This window comes from Ruditapes philippinarum, unplaced genomic scaffold, assembly GCF_026571515.1.
Source record: "Ruditapes philippinarum isolate M1 unplaced genomic scaffold, ASM2657151v2 ctg18160_1_1_1_1, whole genome shotgun sequence".
Taxonomy (NCBI): Eukaryota; Metazoa; Mollusca; class Bivalvia; order Venerida; family Veneridae; genus Ruditapes; species Ruditapes philippinarum.
Window position 1 is genome coordinate 18,517 of NW_026861204.1, and position 13,316 is coordinate 31,832.

The window sequence follows — 13,316 nt, forward strand, 5'->3', positions numbered from 1 at the left end:
TTAATTAGATTGCAGTCAATACTTTACATAATCATTTAGAAGAAAGGGTTCACATCTTCGGATGTTTCGAAATTAAATTTTTACCGTTTTCATGCTTAAATGTTGAAATCTGATTAGGCCAGTGCTTAGGGACGTGGACGATAACTTGTACTTTTCAGTACCGTCCATGAACAGGTTCAATAAAACCGAGCCTGCTGCAACATGTTCAATTTTGTCATTTTGGGCGTTCTTTATGGACTCTGTTTTTCTGCAAACCGTACCTAAAAATACAAGCAGCGCCAGACTCTGCAAATAATTTCTGTTGACAACCATTCAATTAAAAGAAAAAAATCAAAAGGAGAATCGGAAACCGCGAGGTTCTATAAGCGCGATTCGTCCACAGAATGATAAAAACATTGGCTCATTGGCGGATAAAAACACACCACAAAAACACCTCATGTGTTGATATGAGATGCTAAAATGCAGTACGTTCAAGTAGTTAATACCACAACAGTTGATAAGCAGCAGCACAATAGCACTTTATTGTTAGAATAAGTGCAACATTGAATAAGATAACCTTTAAGTGGAAAAGTTATACCGCCGGCGTCCTATTAAAATCAAATCAAGATATACTATATAGGTCAACTGTATTGTAAAGGCTCAATATTGACTTAAAATTACTAGATACATTATAATTCTCTATAATAGTTGTGTGATAATAATGCAATTTAGGTAATTAATTAAAGATTTGCTTTAATTATCTTTAAATCATATTTGGCTCAATTTAAACGAACCAGGTGATAAGCCTAGAATAAATGAGAATAATTATTTCTAAATATATAGACCAAGTGTTGACCAATGAAACTATTCTACATAATTCCTTAAATAACAGAAGCTATTTCAAACGTTCCATTGTCAAACTTATTAATTAACTAGTTTTTTATCAACTCGAAAAATATGTCGGTAATCACATTTTATTCCTCGTTATGATATCTTTTAAAGTTTAAATAAATTTTATTAATGTAGTTTTCAATCTGCTATACGTCTATAATACAATCGTTTACTGAAAGAGGTTCAAATTTTATTTTAATGCTGTAAGCGTTTGTAAATAGATCTTTTTAAAAAAAACACGCGATACAGAAAGCACACCTATAACATGCAAAACATCAATTTCAAACATAATTTATTAATATTATACAACCTTGAAGAAACAAAAAAAAAGGATGGTAAAAATGGAAGTACAAAGTACGATGGAATCACAAACGGTAGGCCTCCCGCTTTCATGAGGTCATTGTCATGGAACTAAGAGGGAATTTCCCATCATCGATAAAAATAGAACATTCTGCAGCAAATATCTAAGAAATCTGCAATAGAAATTATCTCTGAAATGCAACTTTGACCAGTAAGTAATCAATAAATTGTAGAACAACTGGAGCCTCTCCTTGTCTGTAAGAGGCATACTAGTATAATGTTTAAGAGTATTCTGATTTTTTTCTCTCTTTTTTGACAATTATTTACAATATATTTTTATTGGGTTTTACGCCGTGTAATTTCGAGGCGCCCGATGATGGTAGAAATGCTTTTAAAGTGGCTAACATTCTGACTTTTGTTATTCTTAGTGTACTTTTATCCGAAACTGATATATATAACACCGAAACAACAGTCGTCAGGCTCGTTGACTAAAAACAATTGCTATCTCGTGGTAGGTAGGGCGCTAAAAAAAATTCAAACGGAGTTGTTACATCATTCTTTATGACATCTTTAAAAATATGGAATGAATAGAAAAGAATAGCGAATAGTGCAGATCATGAACAGACGTACGGATGTGTCGCTGTTCTGTTCACAGGGGGGTTGGATTCTCTAAGAAGATAGAATGTCTCTTTTATTTTACAATTCAAATGATTATTTTTTGCAGCTTTATACACTTAAAAAAATATAAAAAGGAATTAAGAAGTTAAATATAATTATCAAGGCTTAATTAAATACAATTATTATAAAATATTTTGCTATTATAACATGAGCTGTGCATCTTGAAATTCTATTAAAGGCCCATTAATCTAAGCCTCAGTAATGATTTTTCTTCCTTTTGAAGCTCTAATGAACACATGAGTCGCCTATCACCTAAAGAAAATAACGCTTAATGTGTAGTTCTAAATTGTGATAAAGATAGCAAAATGTAAACAAAGTGGTGTTTTTGGTTTCCATACAAAATACTAATTAACTAAAAATGTACTAATTGCCAAAACAAAGGAGGCATGCTTAGTAAACAAAAAAAAAGCTTTCGAATAATAAATTCAAAGCAGTTTTGAAGCCTAATGGGTCTTTAAAACACAACCATCCTAATCACAGAGAGCCCGCTTCAGCCAGTCGGAATGGCCACTGCTAAGACTGTTAATAACGTCACTCACTTTTTTTTTCATTTTGCAAGACGGTATCAGTTGTCCAATACATGTATAATTGCGATATTTACAGTAAAAATACGTATATGTCCGGGGCGGAAAAAAAGACAAGGAATTGTTCCGGTCTCTTTATGAAGCGTGAAATGTTTAATATATGTTCATTTTAAATCAAAATAATTTCAAACACACACTATTTGGGAAGTTAAAAGATAATTTTCATTTTGAATAAATTTAAAGAAGACAAAGGTCATTTGGAATTTTAAATAATAAAAAAGAGAAGACAGAACTTACGCTGCTCTCTTCACTGTCACACATTCTTTTGCAACCTGGCAATGCCTGCCTACTTAAGAGCGACGAATTAAAATCCTCATTGTTTTTATCCAACTTAACGATTATAGTTGCCATTATGTCCGGATACTTTATATCGATGAAATATTAACCACAAAACAAACAACTCACCAAGTTCGAATAAAAGCTACTTTGTGAAGAAAAATTCTAAAAACAGAATTGCACAACATTGGATTAAAACGTTCCGATTTTTTTGTTCACACTCTTCCTTAAATGGCAGCGGGTTCCAGAAAGGAATCCCGCAAATTTTATCGAAACCGAACTAAATTTTCGATCACATGAAAATTTATCGTTACATGGCGAAAATTGAATGACGCATATTGCGTTGACAAAGATATATTATTCCCCTTCGGTCGCTTTAAATTTGTAAACTATACAAAATTTTAAAGTGTTTAATTTATGGAATTACAACGCGACAATTCAGGTGTTTGTTTTTTTTGTTTTTTCTTAAGATTTCGTAGAAATGAATTATTTCTTTTCATTTGACGAAGAACGTTAGCACGCGGCAATCAAAGGTCCGATAAAGTAGAATGTATTTCAAGGTTAAAAATTGTATAGTTATATAAGTAATGCTATTTGGAAAATTAAAAAAAAATATTTATGAACATTAAGCACTTGTACATGTAAATGTTGAAATGTAACCGAGTTAAAACATATTTTCGTTACCTGATTAGTTGTTTGTTTTTTAAGAAGATACAAACTTTTGAGAATATGATGGTTCCAGAAGTTTGATTACACTAGGTGAAATGAGCCGCGTCACGACAAAACCAACATAATGGGTTTGCGACCAGCATGCATCCAGACCAGCCTGCGCATCCGCGCAGTCTGATCAGGATCCATGCTGTTCGCTTACAAACCCTATAGCAAGTAGAGAAACTGATAGCGAACAGCATGGATCCTGATCAGCCTGCGGATGCGGATGCGCAGGCTGGTCTGGATCCATGCTGGTCGCAAACCCTTTATGTTGGTTTTGTCGTGACGCGGCTCAAATGTTATCTTATAAAATATTATAAACCATGAGTCTCTAGAATGCCTATAGATATAGATGCACATGCCTAATGTGTCCTAGTTAAGATGTAGAAACTTCAAACACCTACATTTCGACAGCACTAGTGAGTTGTATGAAGCTCCATTATAATCATTGGATCGATTTTAGAGGTCATTGCCCATTTAGGTATGGAATTACAAGATAATTTCCAGACGAATGTGATGGAAATTTTTGATGCAGGCTATATAATGGACTTCTTTTCTAGGAAACTTAAACAAAAAGTAGTAGAATACAATTATTAACTTAATAAGTCGTCGATTCGATTAAATTAAAATATGTAAAAAATACCAGTTGGATTTCCATATAAGCGTGCAAAAGGAAACCAATTGCGGTTGGAAAAAGGCCAGATCACTCAAATAAGATCTCTATGACCCACATTTGTGTGCATTATCATATTTTAAGATCATGCAAAATTTAAATTACTTTTATTTAACATGAACAGTTTTCAATCTGCCTTCATGTTTATATGTTACTGTAGCTCATACAAATTTAATAATTGTTTTCATTTCGTTAAGATTTATGTAAAAATATGAACGAAAGGAAATGTAAGAAAAAATTGAATACATAGATAAAATTTTTGATTTTATTAGATAACAAAAAATTAAAGACAAGCAATGAAAACTGGGCGAATATCGCTGCATGCCGGCGACATGCTGTAATAATTTAGATTATTTCTTTACGTGTACGAGATATCTTAATGGCACATATTATGCCTCAGAAACCAGATTGTGTTTTCCTTTTTAGAATGGGACAAACATTTTTAAAATAATGTTTTGATAATAGATTTAAAAACGTACTAAATGCTTATCAACAGAAGTAAGTAATAACATGGTGAAATTTATTCATAAAACAGCAAAAAAAAAAAATAAATAAAGAAATAAAAAAAAAAAAACATTTCTAAATTGTCATGTATTTTAATTTCCTTCAGAGTCTTTCAAATATTTTATTTTAAAGTCCCTGCTTCCATACAAAATACTAAAACACTATGACTTAGTATATGCAAAAAAAGTAAATGATAAAACAAAGAATGTGGGTTCAGCAATATGACCAATGTGTACTTTCCGAAAACTTAGACAGGAAACTAAAAATATTTAAAAAATGGCAAAAATGAAAATGACCCATTTTTAAGGCTTACTGGGCCCTTTAAACTTTCTATCAGGTCTTGCAAAATAACTTTAATTTCTAGACTCGGGGAACTGCTGAGTAAGATTTGTCTGAGACATGAAAATCATCTTTCAGATTACACAAATTTATAACAACAAATATTTACCAGATGTAGTAAGCGCAGCACTTTGTCGATTCATTCACAAGTATGTTTTTTTCCGGCCCCGATCCAATTAAAATTTACTGACAAACTTAATGTTTTTTTTGTTTTTTAAATTTAAAGGAATTGCAAAAAAGTGTTTTTTGCTTTGATAAATAGAAAAAAACATGTAACCGTTTTGAGGCAATGATACATTTTAGAGAAAAATATGGGACTGTCAACTATTAACCACTTCAAAGGCTGGGGAGAAGTTATGTTTTTATTTTTACCTTTTGTCTGTATCCGCATTGCCGGATAAATGTGGCTGTTTTGAGATGCCAAAATGGCAGCGGATATGTCCAAATAAATGTGCCGGGGATTTTGGCGGGAGTCTTACTTTAGCACTGTTTTCACACGGTTGGCATTTACCGAGGACGTGAAAGTCTCCTCTTTTTATTCACCGCGGTTTTGAACCGTTGTTAGAATTTACTAGTGCATAAAGGGCGAATTTAGAAAAAAATGACCACCATTTTTAAGGATCCTGAATTATATAATGTCAAATTTCGTTATCTTGTTTTTTTATGGAGGTAATGTTTGTTGTTGTTTTGTTGTTGTTGCTGTTGTTTATCTATGTTTAACTTGGGCGCGAGAATACAAGATGATTTATTCACACGCACATGCTTTAAGGAAGATGCATGGTTATTTAGCGTGAATTTCAAAACGTTACCATATGAACTACCATATACATGTTGTCTACATTTTCATTCCCTGAAAACATGTACTTTACAAGAAAATAAACGAAAACTTAGTTGAACATTTTGACACAAATATTATTTAAAGCCTTCTTTAAAAGTTATTCCAAGATAGTGCAGTACCACATTACCATGGCTAAAACTTATTTGATAATAAAGTCTTTTACAAGTGCCCTTGATTTGTTAAAGCAAATTTATTCAATGAGAGCCTATAAAAGATTAAAAAACACTAACTTATTTGATTTTAAAAATATTTATTTTTAAGCTCGGCTTGTTGAAGAAATCTTGAGACTTTATTTAAAACCTCCCTTTCGAATGCGCTTCTTTGAACCTAATTTCAGTACTTGGTGCCAGGGACCTAAAAGTGGGCTTCGAACCCCTGACCCCTGAGTGGGGCATATGACATAGAAAAACATAGAACAACTTTACACTAGATTACCGTTTACCTAACCTAAAAAGGGTTTTTACAAAAATTCTTAAAGGAACCCCACTGAGTTTGAAAAGCCTAAATAAATTAAATTTGTATTTCTTACACAACGTATCTTAAGATCCTAAAGATATGCAAAAGATAAATAAGAAATAAACTCAGAAGCAAATTAAAAATCGTACGTTTGTGCTTTTCTTATCCTTATTTGGGTGAAAAAAGTTCAACGCTTTTCACTTTCATGTTTCACATATAATACGAATAAATGTTCTTGAAAAATGGAGCGGGCGAATGATTAGAAATTTTGCACAAGTCATTTGTCTAGACCTACATTAAATCAGACATTGATCTCGGTAAATTATGTCTGGTCCCGTCATTTCAACAAAAAAACCTCAGTGAAGTCCTTTTACGTGATTTGGTAAACGTGATTCTCCTCTTATCTTTCCGCACCCACTATAAATAACCTCATAAAAAAGAACATCCTATTTGACAGATAAGGACACCTAGTCTTTTACCGTAGATCTATGACAGTAGATATGTAGATATGTATCTAGAGCGATAAACCACGTGTGCATTTTTAAACAAGCCAAAATCAAAATATTTTTGAACATAAATAAAAGGTGTTTAAAATTTTCAAAAATGGTTGACAATTTTGAAATTGCAGTTCATATTTGCAGGAAAAAATATTGTAGGTCAAAGTACGACTATTCCTTTATTAACATTTTCGCACGGCATTAATGAACTTCATTGACAATTTTTTTTTTACTTGTAGAAACTTTGCCAATTTAGGAGGCCTTGAAAATATCGATATCACATTGCCGAATTTCATCTTTCAATCTGGACAAATCGAGTCATCATTTTCATGAATATAGCGAAACACGTGCTGTCCTCGATTACACGTGCCGGTTGTTTTGTCTGCACCGGTGTCGTATGAGATGAGAAATGCAAGTTCCGTTTCCGGTTTCGACACTGCGACTGCATGTGTAGAACCAGTTGCAGCAAATTGGTGTATTTCTTAATCTATAAAAAATGAACACTATTTTATAATACATATATCTGTATTTTTTTATTTAATTTTCTTATTTATTTATTTTGCCCCGATCTAAATGGTAAAGTGCTTCCGGTTCTAGATTTATTTTTCATGTGCGCGGAAAATCTTTATTATTATTTAAAGACCCATTATGGTTCAGATGTGTTTTTTTATTTATCTATTTCTCAAAAGTTTTCTCCGTGAGTGAACTTTTATTGTTTCCAACAATCGACAATTTTGTATTCGTCGGCCGGTACATATATTGCGAAATAGTATATTGTATTGAAGTCAAAATACTACTTTATTAAAATTTTGCTTCTTATACGACAAATTATTTCACATTAAGCGCTACTTTGTGCAGGTAACAAATATCTAAAATGCCCTAAAACCATTACTTGACGTTATATAAAGTACATGTTTGCCTTTTTTAAAAGTAAAAATGTATTTGTTTTTGAGGCATAATGTGCCTTTAAGGTTCAATAAATATTATTTTCCTCGTCAATAAGTATATGTAAGTTGAGGGCATTCTACTCGTTATCAAACACATATTTTATATGCGTAACATTTGAACTGTTTTATCAATACATACATGTACACATATTTTATGATAAACATTTAGGTATAATGCTTTCTAATTAAACCGTATTCACATACTAAACAGGCGTGGATTTCGTAAGGTTTTAACAGAGGATGGTCGCAAAATGTAATTGGTTTGGCAATTTGAGGGGTATCCAAATCTCAGGTGGGTTCTTAAACATACATGTACTAGCCAAATCCCAAAGACAGGGTAGATTGGGTGGGGGGGATAGGCCACGACCCCTTTAAACCCTAATAGCTTTGGATACGTTCATGATAAATATCTAAAGGGAACATCATTATATATAAATGTATATATTTTGTATCTAACTGAAGAAAATGGATGAAAACTTTATGCGTCTTATTATACATGCTAATTGTATTTCTGGTTCTTGCTTTAGAAGCAATAATGACAGATTTATGTAATGGGAGACAAAACTCTAGGATTCAAAATAAATATCATTCTGTACTGCAACATTTTCTCACAAAATTGTGAAACAGTATACACTGTAAAGCTTAATATATTCCTATCATTGTTGTAGATACATCTTTTAAGTAAAAAAAAGAAATACAATATTTATTTGATGTGTACTCGTATTGTGTTGATTCTAGCCTGAGATAAAACTTGAGCCTATCTTTTTATATAAAAAATTCCAAATTTTTCAAAAACATAACTTATTACAGAGTGTTATGACGAATACAAAACTGGTGGGTCAGATGATTTAATCATGATTCCAATTTACTTTAACAAACCTATGTAGCCCCCCTAAGTTTTAATTTAAAAGTAATTTATATGTTCCTATGATTCTATGTTGAAACCATTCAGGTTCGAATATTTTGTCATTTTAAAAAGTATAGAAAAAATATGACTCAATCGCAATTGAATAAGATTTTCTCTGACTTTTGTTAATAAGTTTTTGTTATTTCAATATGTTTTTCAAAATCTATTGGTTTTTATTATTAGTAGTAATCATGACAAAAGAAGTTTGATTCCAAGCTCATTTTTCATTAAAGTGAATTGGTCTAGAACTTATCAAATAGCGTAGACATAGAGTTAACAATATATAGATAAAAAAAGATACTAATCTTCAGGTATTTTTTTTATATCAAAGGATTTTTATGAAATTATAGTATTTGAAACATTCGGAAAAAAATGTTCTGAATATGTGCAGTCCGTGTCAGCTTTCAAATTTAAAAAAAACAACAACAACAACCAACAAGCCAAACAACACAAATCTGATTTTTTTATGTATGCACTTGTTACATTTTCATTTAACATTTTTATACAAATAGCAATTGATTACAATATTATAGTTTATTATTTTGAGTTTCTTAAATTTCAGGTCTTCCAAATGTTCTCAATGTCATTAAAGTATGGATTTGTCTGACATTAAAAATAATCCTTTTCACAAACCGCATGATCAAAGAAATAAATTATTTGCATTTACAATGTGGATATTTGATTTAATGGTGTTTTGTATACTTTTAAGTCTAAACGAGTTTTGATGATCATGTTTGCCAATCTATATACATCTTTAGTTTTGTAAAGGTTGCGCATTTTTAGCAAAACGATCGTCAATTGGAACATCAATATCCGAAGACTGACGGAAAAGACCGAAAAGTTGCAATTATAACGATCGTAAGTATAAACATTTAGAACTCTTCATCCCCCGCAAAAAAATAAGATGACTGAGAAAATGCACTGTTGATTCACGTGCGCATATATATAATCTAGACTGTATATAAATAATGTCAGTTGCAGTCTTTGATCACATTTCGCGCCGTAATTAATAACAATAAAAATATCAGCCGTTCTTTATTTATTGTATATTCGCATGAAGTGACACTGAAACAGTCAACACACTCACTGATCATAAAAAATAGTAAATAAATGGAAAAGAAAAAGCAAAATAATTTCTAAATCTTAATTCTGTTCTCTCTTTAAACACATTTATGCACGGATGTACACGTGATTTCAGTAAATGCGGTTTTCTTTTATGCGTGGTGATAAAACAAGAACGTACCTAAAGCCGCCCTTGCAACGTAGGCAAAGCATGGTACAATTTATTAATTGGCGATACGGAAAATCCGGCTGTTATATCTTTGAATCGTGAAAATATAATGTTTGTTTGTTTTTTGTTGTTTTTTTTTTCATAAAATATTCTGACAAATTTCCGTTAAACGTGTACTTCGTTTGGATGCTCTGTTTTTGCGTGGGATTATATAAGCGGGAACAATAATCTTAGACGGCTAAATCCTGCAAAATCTGTGCCTAAAAAGATGCATGTTAAGTTTCAATTTTAATTTTGTTCTATTCTGATGCGTCTTAAAAGATGATAATTTATCATCAGAACATCATTTAATGAATATGCATATGATTTGCAGATGGTAAATACCCACTTACTCTAGTCTCCGCAGTGCCATCATTACTAGTACTTTTATTTTCTCATTTTTTGTGAAGTCAGCAGCCAGCGGCTGGCCGCCAAAAAATTTCATGTTGCAGAAATGTTATTAAAACAAATGAAGTTCTAAAGAACATTTCTTATTTTTTAAAGGATATATAAAAAGAAAAAATCACTTCGAGAATTTTTTTTATTCTATCATTGTTTGTGAAGTTGGCGGCCAGCGGCTGACGGCTAAAAATTTTTTAATGTTGCAGAAATGTTATTCAAACAATAAATTATTGCTATAATTAGCTGTAACTTTGTTATTAATCAATGGATAATTTTCATTCTTGGAACAAAAACAATCTTTTGGACAAGACATTTTTTAAAAGATTGCACTGACCTTGACCTTGAGTTTTAAGTGACATTGACCGTCAATGTCAAATTATTGAATTTCGGTTGTCATAATTTTGATATTTAAGTACGTATATTTGATAAGCAACTAAATCTAAAACAATGATGCAGAAAGTAATTAAGATTGAAATTATTTTTAATTTTATATAGATTTAAAGCTATTTAATCGGTATATTATATTATTAATAAAGTTACCAGATATTACTGGACATATTGATTTTTCATGAAGGAATAAGCCAAAAATGTCTGTTGTATTAACATGTAACTTGGTTATAAAGTACATTTGTTTTTTAGTAATAGAATATATTTACTAGTATCATCATGTTTTTAATATCTCTTATAAATCTATCGAGAACAACATGTATTTTAGTATGAGTGAATATTGTGGATGTATTGTATATATGACATGCTTGGAATGAGACAATAAACTAAACTATATATTGACAGATCGAGTAAAGTTAGTTTATTACACCAAAAGTAAATTGATTTCTACAAATGGAAATAATCAGTTTTTTGTAGTGGGTACGAAAACATTTATCCTGGCTATAGCATAATGCATTGAAAAATAAAAAAAGGTTTCAACAAATCCACAATTTTTTTCATTAACCATTTCTACCTATTCATAATCACATTAAATACATGTACATATAATAAGGTCCCAAGGAACATTTTGTCGTTTTATAACGTATAGCGTCAATTAAAACGCAGCGCGTAAAAATGCAAATGTAATGAGTAAACACAATACAGCGAAAGTTGAGTAACCGAGACGCTGTGAATATCGGAACTCTCTAAATACCGGACAATTAATTTAGTCCCCAGTTTTTCCATTTTCATTAAACGATTGCATGAAACATTGACAATACCGGAATCTGTAAAAACAAATTTGAAAAAATCGACGTTGAAAGGGGACTATGAAAAGTATGAAGTCAATTATATAGATAATTACCCTGAGAAAACCGGACGGCGAAGGTGTGAAATAACCTTGTGCGATTGTCAATTGGTTGTGTTTATTGCTAACTGAGCGGTAACGAAAACAATAATTGTCTGATTTGTTTATTATATCTCTTTTCAGAGGTTTTGATTTACTCTAAAGCATAGATGTTACGTTTAATATTTATTATTATTTATTTATTTTTATTTATTTTTATAATAATAATAATAATAATAATAATAAAAAAATAATAATAATTATTATGCCCCCCTTTTGAAGAAGAGGGGGTATATTTTTTTTGCTAATGTCGGTCTGTCTGTCTGTCTGTCGGTCCGTCGGTCTTCAGTCTGTCCGTCGGTAGACCACATGGTTTCCGCTGATTATCTTGAAAAGTATTTATCACAAAGTCTTTCATATTTCACATAGTGATTGGTCGCCATAACTAGTAGATGACCCCTATTGATTTTGGGGTCACTAGGTCAAAAAGGTCAAGGTCACAGGGACCTTAAATGTCAAAAATGGGTTTCCGCTGATTATCTTAAAAAGTATGTATCACAAAAAGTCTTCATATTTCACACAGTGATTTGTCATAACTAGTAGATGACCCCCTATTGATTTGAGGTCACTAGGTCAAAGGTCAAGGTCACAGGGCCTTAAATGTTAAAATTGGTTTCCGCTGATTATCTTGAAAAGTATTTATTACAAAGTCTTCATATTTCATATAGTGATTGGTCATCACTAGTAGATGACCCCTATTGATTTTGGGGGTCACTAGGTCAAAGGTCAAGGTCACAGGGACCTTAAAATGTCAAAATGGTTTCCGCTGATTATCTTGAAAAGTATATATCAAAAAAGTCTTTCATATTTCACACAGTGATTGGTCATAACTAGTAGATGACCCCTATTGATTTTGGGGTCACTTAGGTCAAAGGTCAAGGTCACAGGGCTTTAAATGTAAAAAAATGGTTTCCGCTGATTTATCTTAAAAAGTATGTATCACAAAGTCTTCATATTCACACAGTGATTGGGTCATTTTAACTTGTAGATGACCCTATTAATGTTGGGGTCACTAGGTCAAAGGTCAAGGTCACAGGGACCTTAAAAAATGTGAAAATGATTTCTGCTGATTATTTAAAAAGTATTCATCACAAAGTCTTCATATTTCACATAGTGATTGTCATAACTAGTTAGATGACCCCTATTGATTTTGGGGTCACTAGGTCAAAGGTCAAGGTCACAGGGCCTTAATGTCCAAAATGGTTTCCGCTGATTATCTTGAAAAGAATGTATCACAAAGTTTTCATATTTCACATAGTGATTGGTCATCACTAGTAGATGACCCCTATTGATTTTGGGGTCACTAGGTCAAAGGTCAAGGTCACAGGGACCTTAAAATGTGAAAAATGGTTTCCGCTGATTATCTTGAAAAGTATTCATTCACAAAGTCTTCATATTTCACATAGTGATTGGTCATCACTAGTAGATGACCCCTATTTGAATTTTGGGGTCACTAGGTCAAAGGTCAAAGGTCACAGGGGCCTTAAATGTCAAAAAGGGTTTTTCCGCTGATTATCCTTGAAAAGTATTTCATCACAAATCTTCATATTTCACCTAGTTATTGGTCATTTAAGTATTAGAATGGCCTCTATTGATTTTAGGGTCATTTGGTCAAGGTCAATTTTCACATGGGCCTTAAATGTCAAAATGGTTTCCGTTGATTTTTCCATTAATTGAACCACTTTCCATATTACCATTTTTTGGCAAGTTTTCTGTAATGAAAATTTTCCA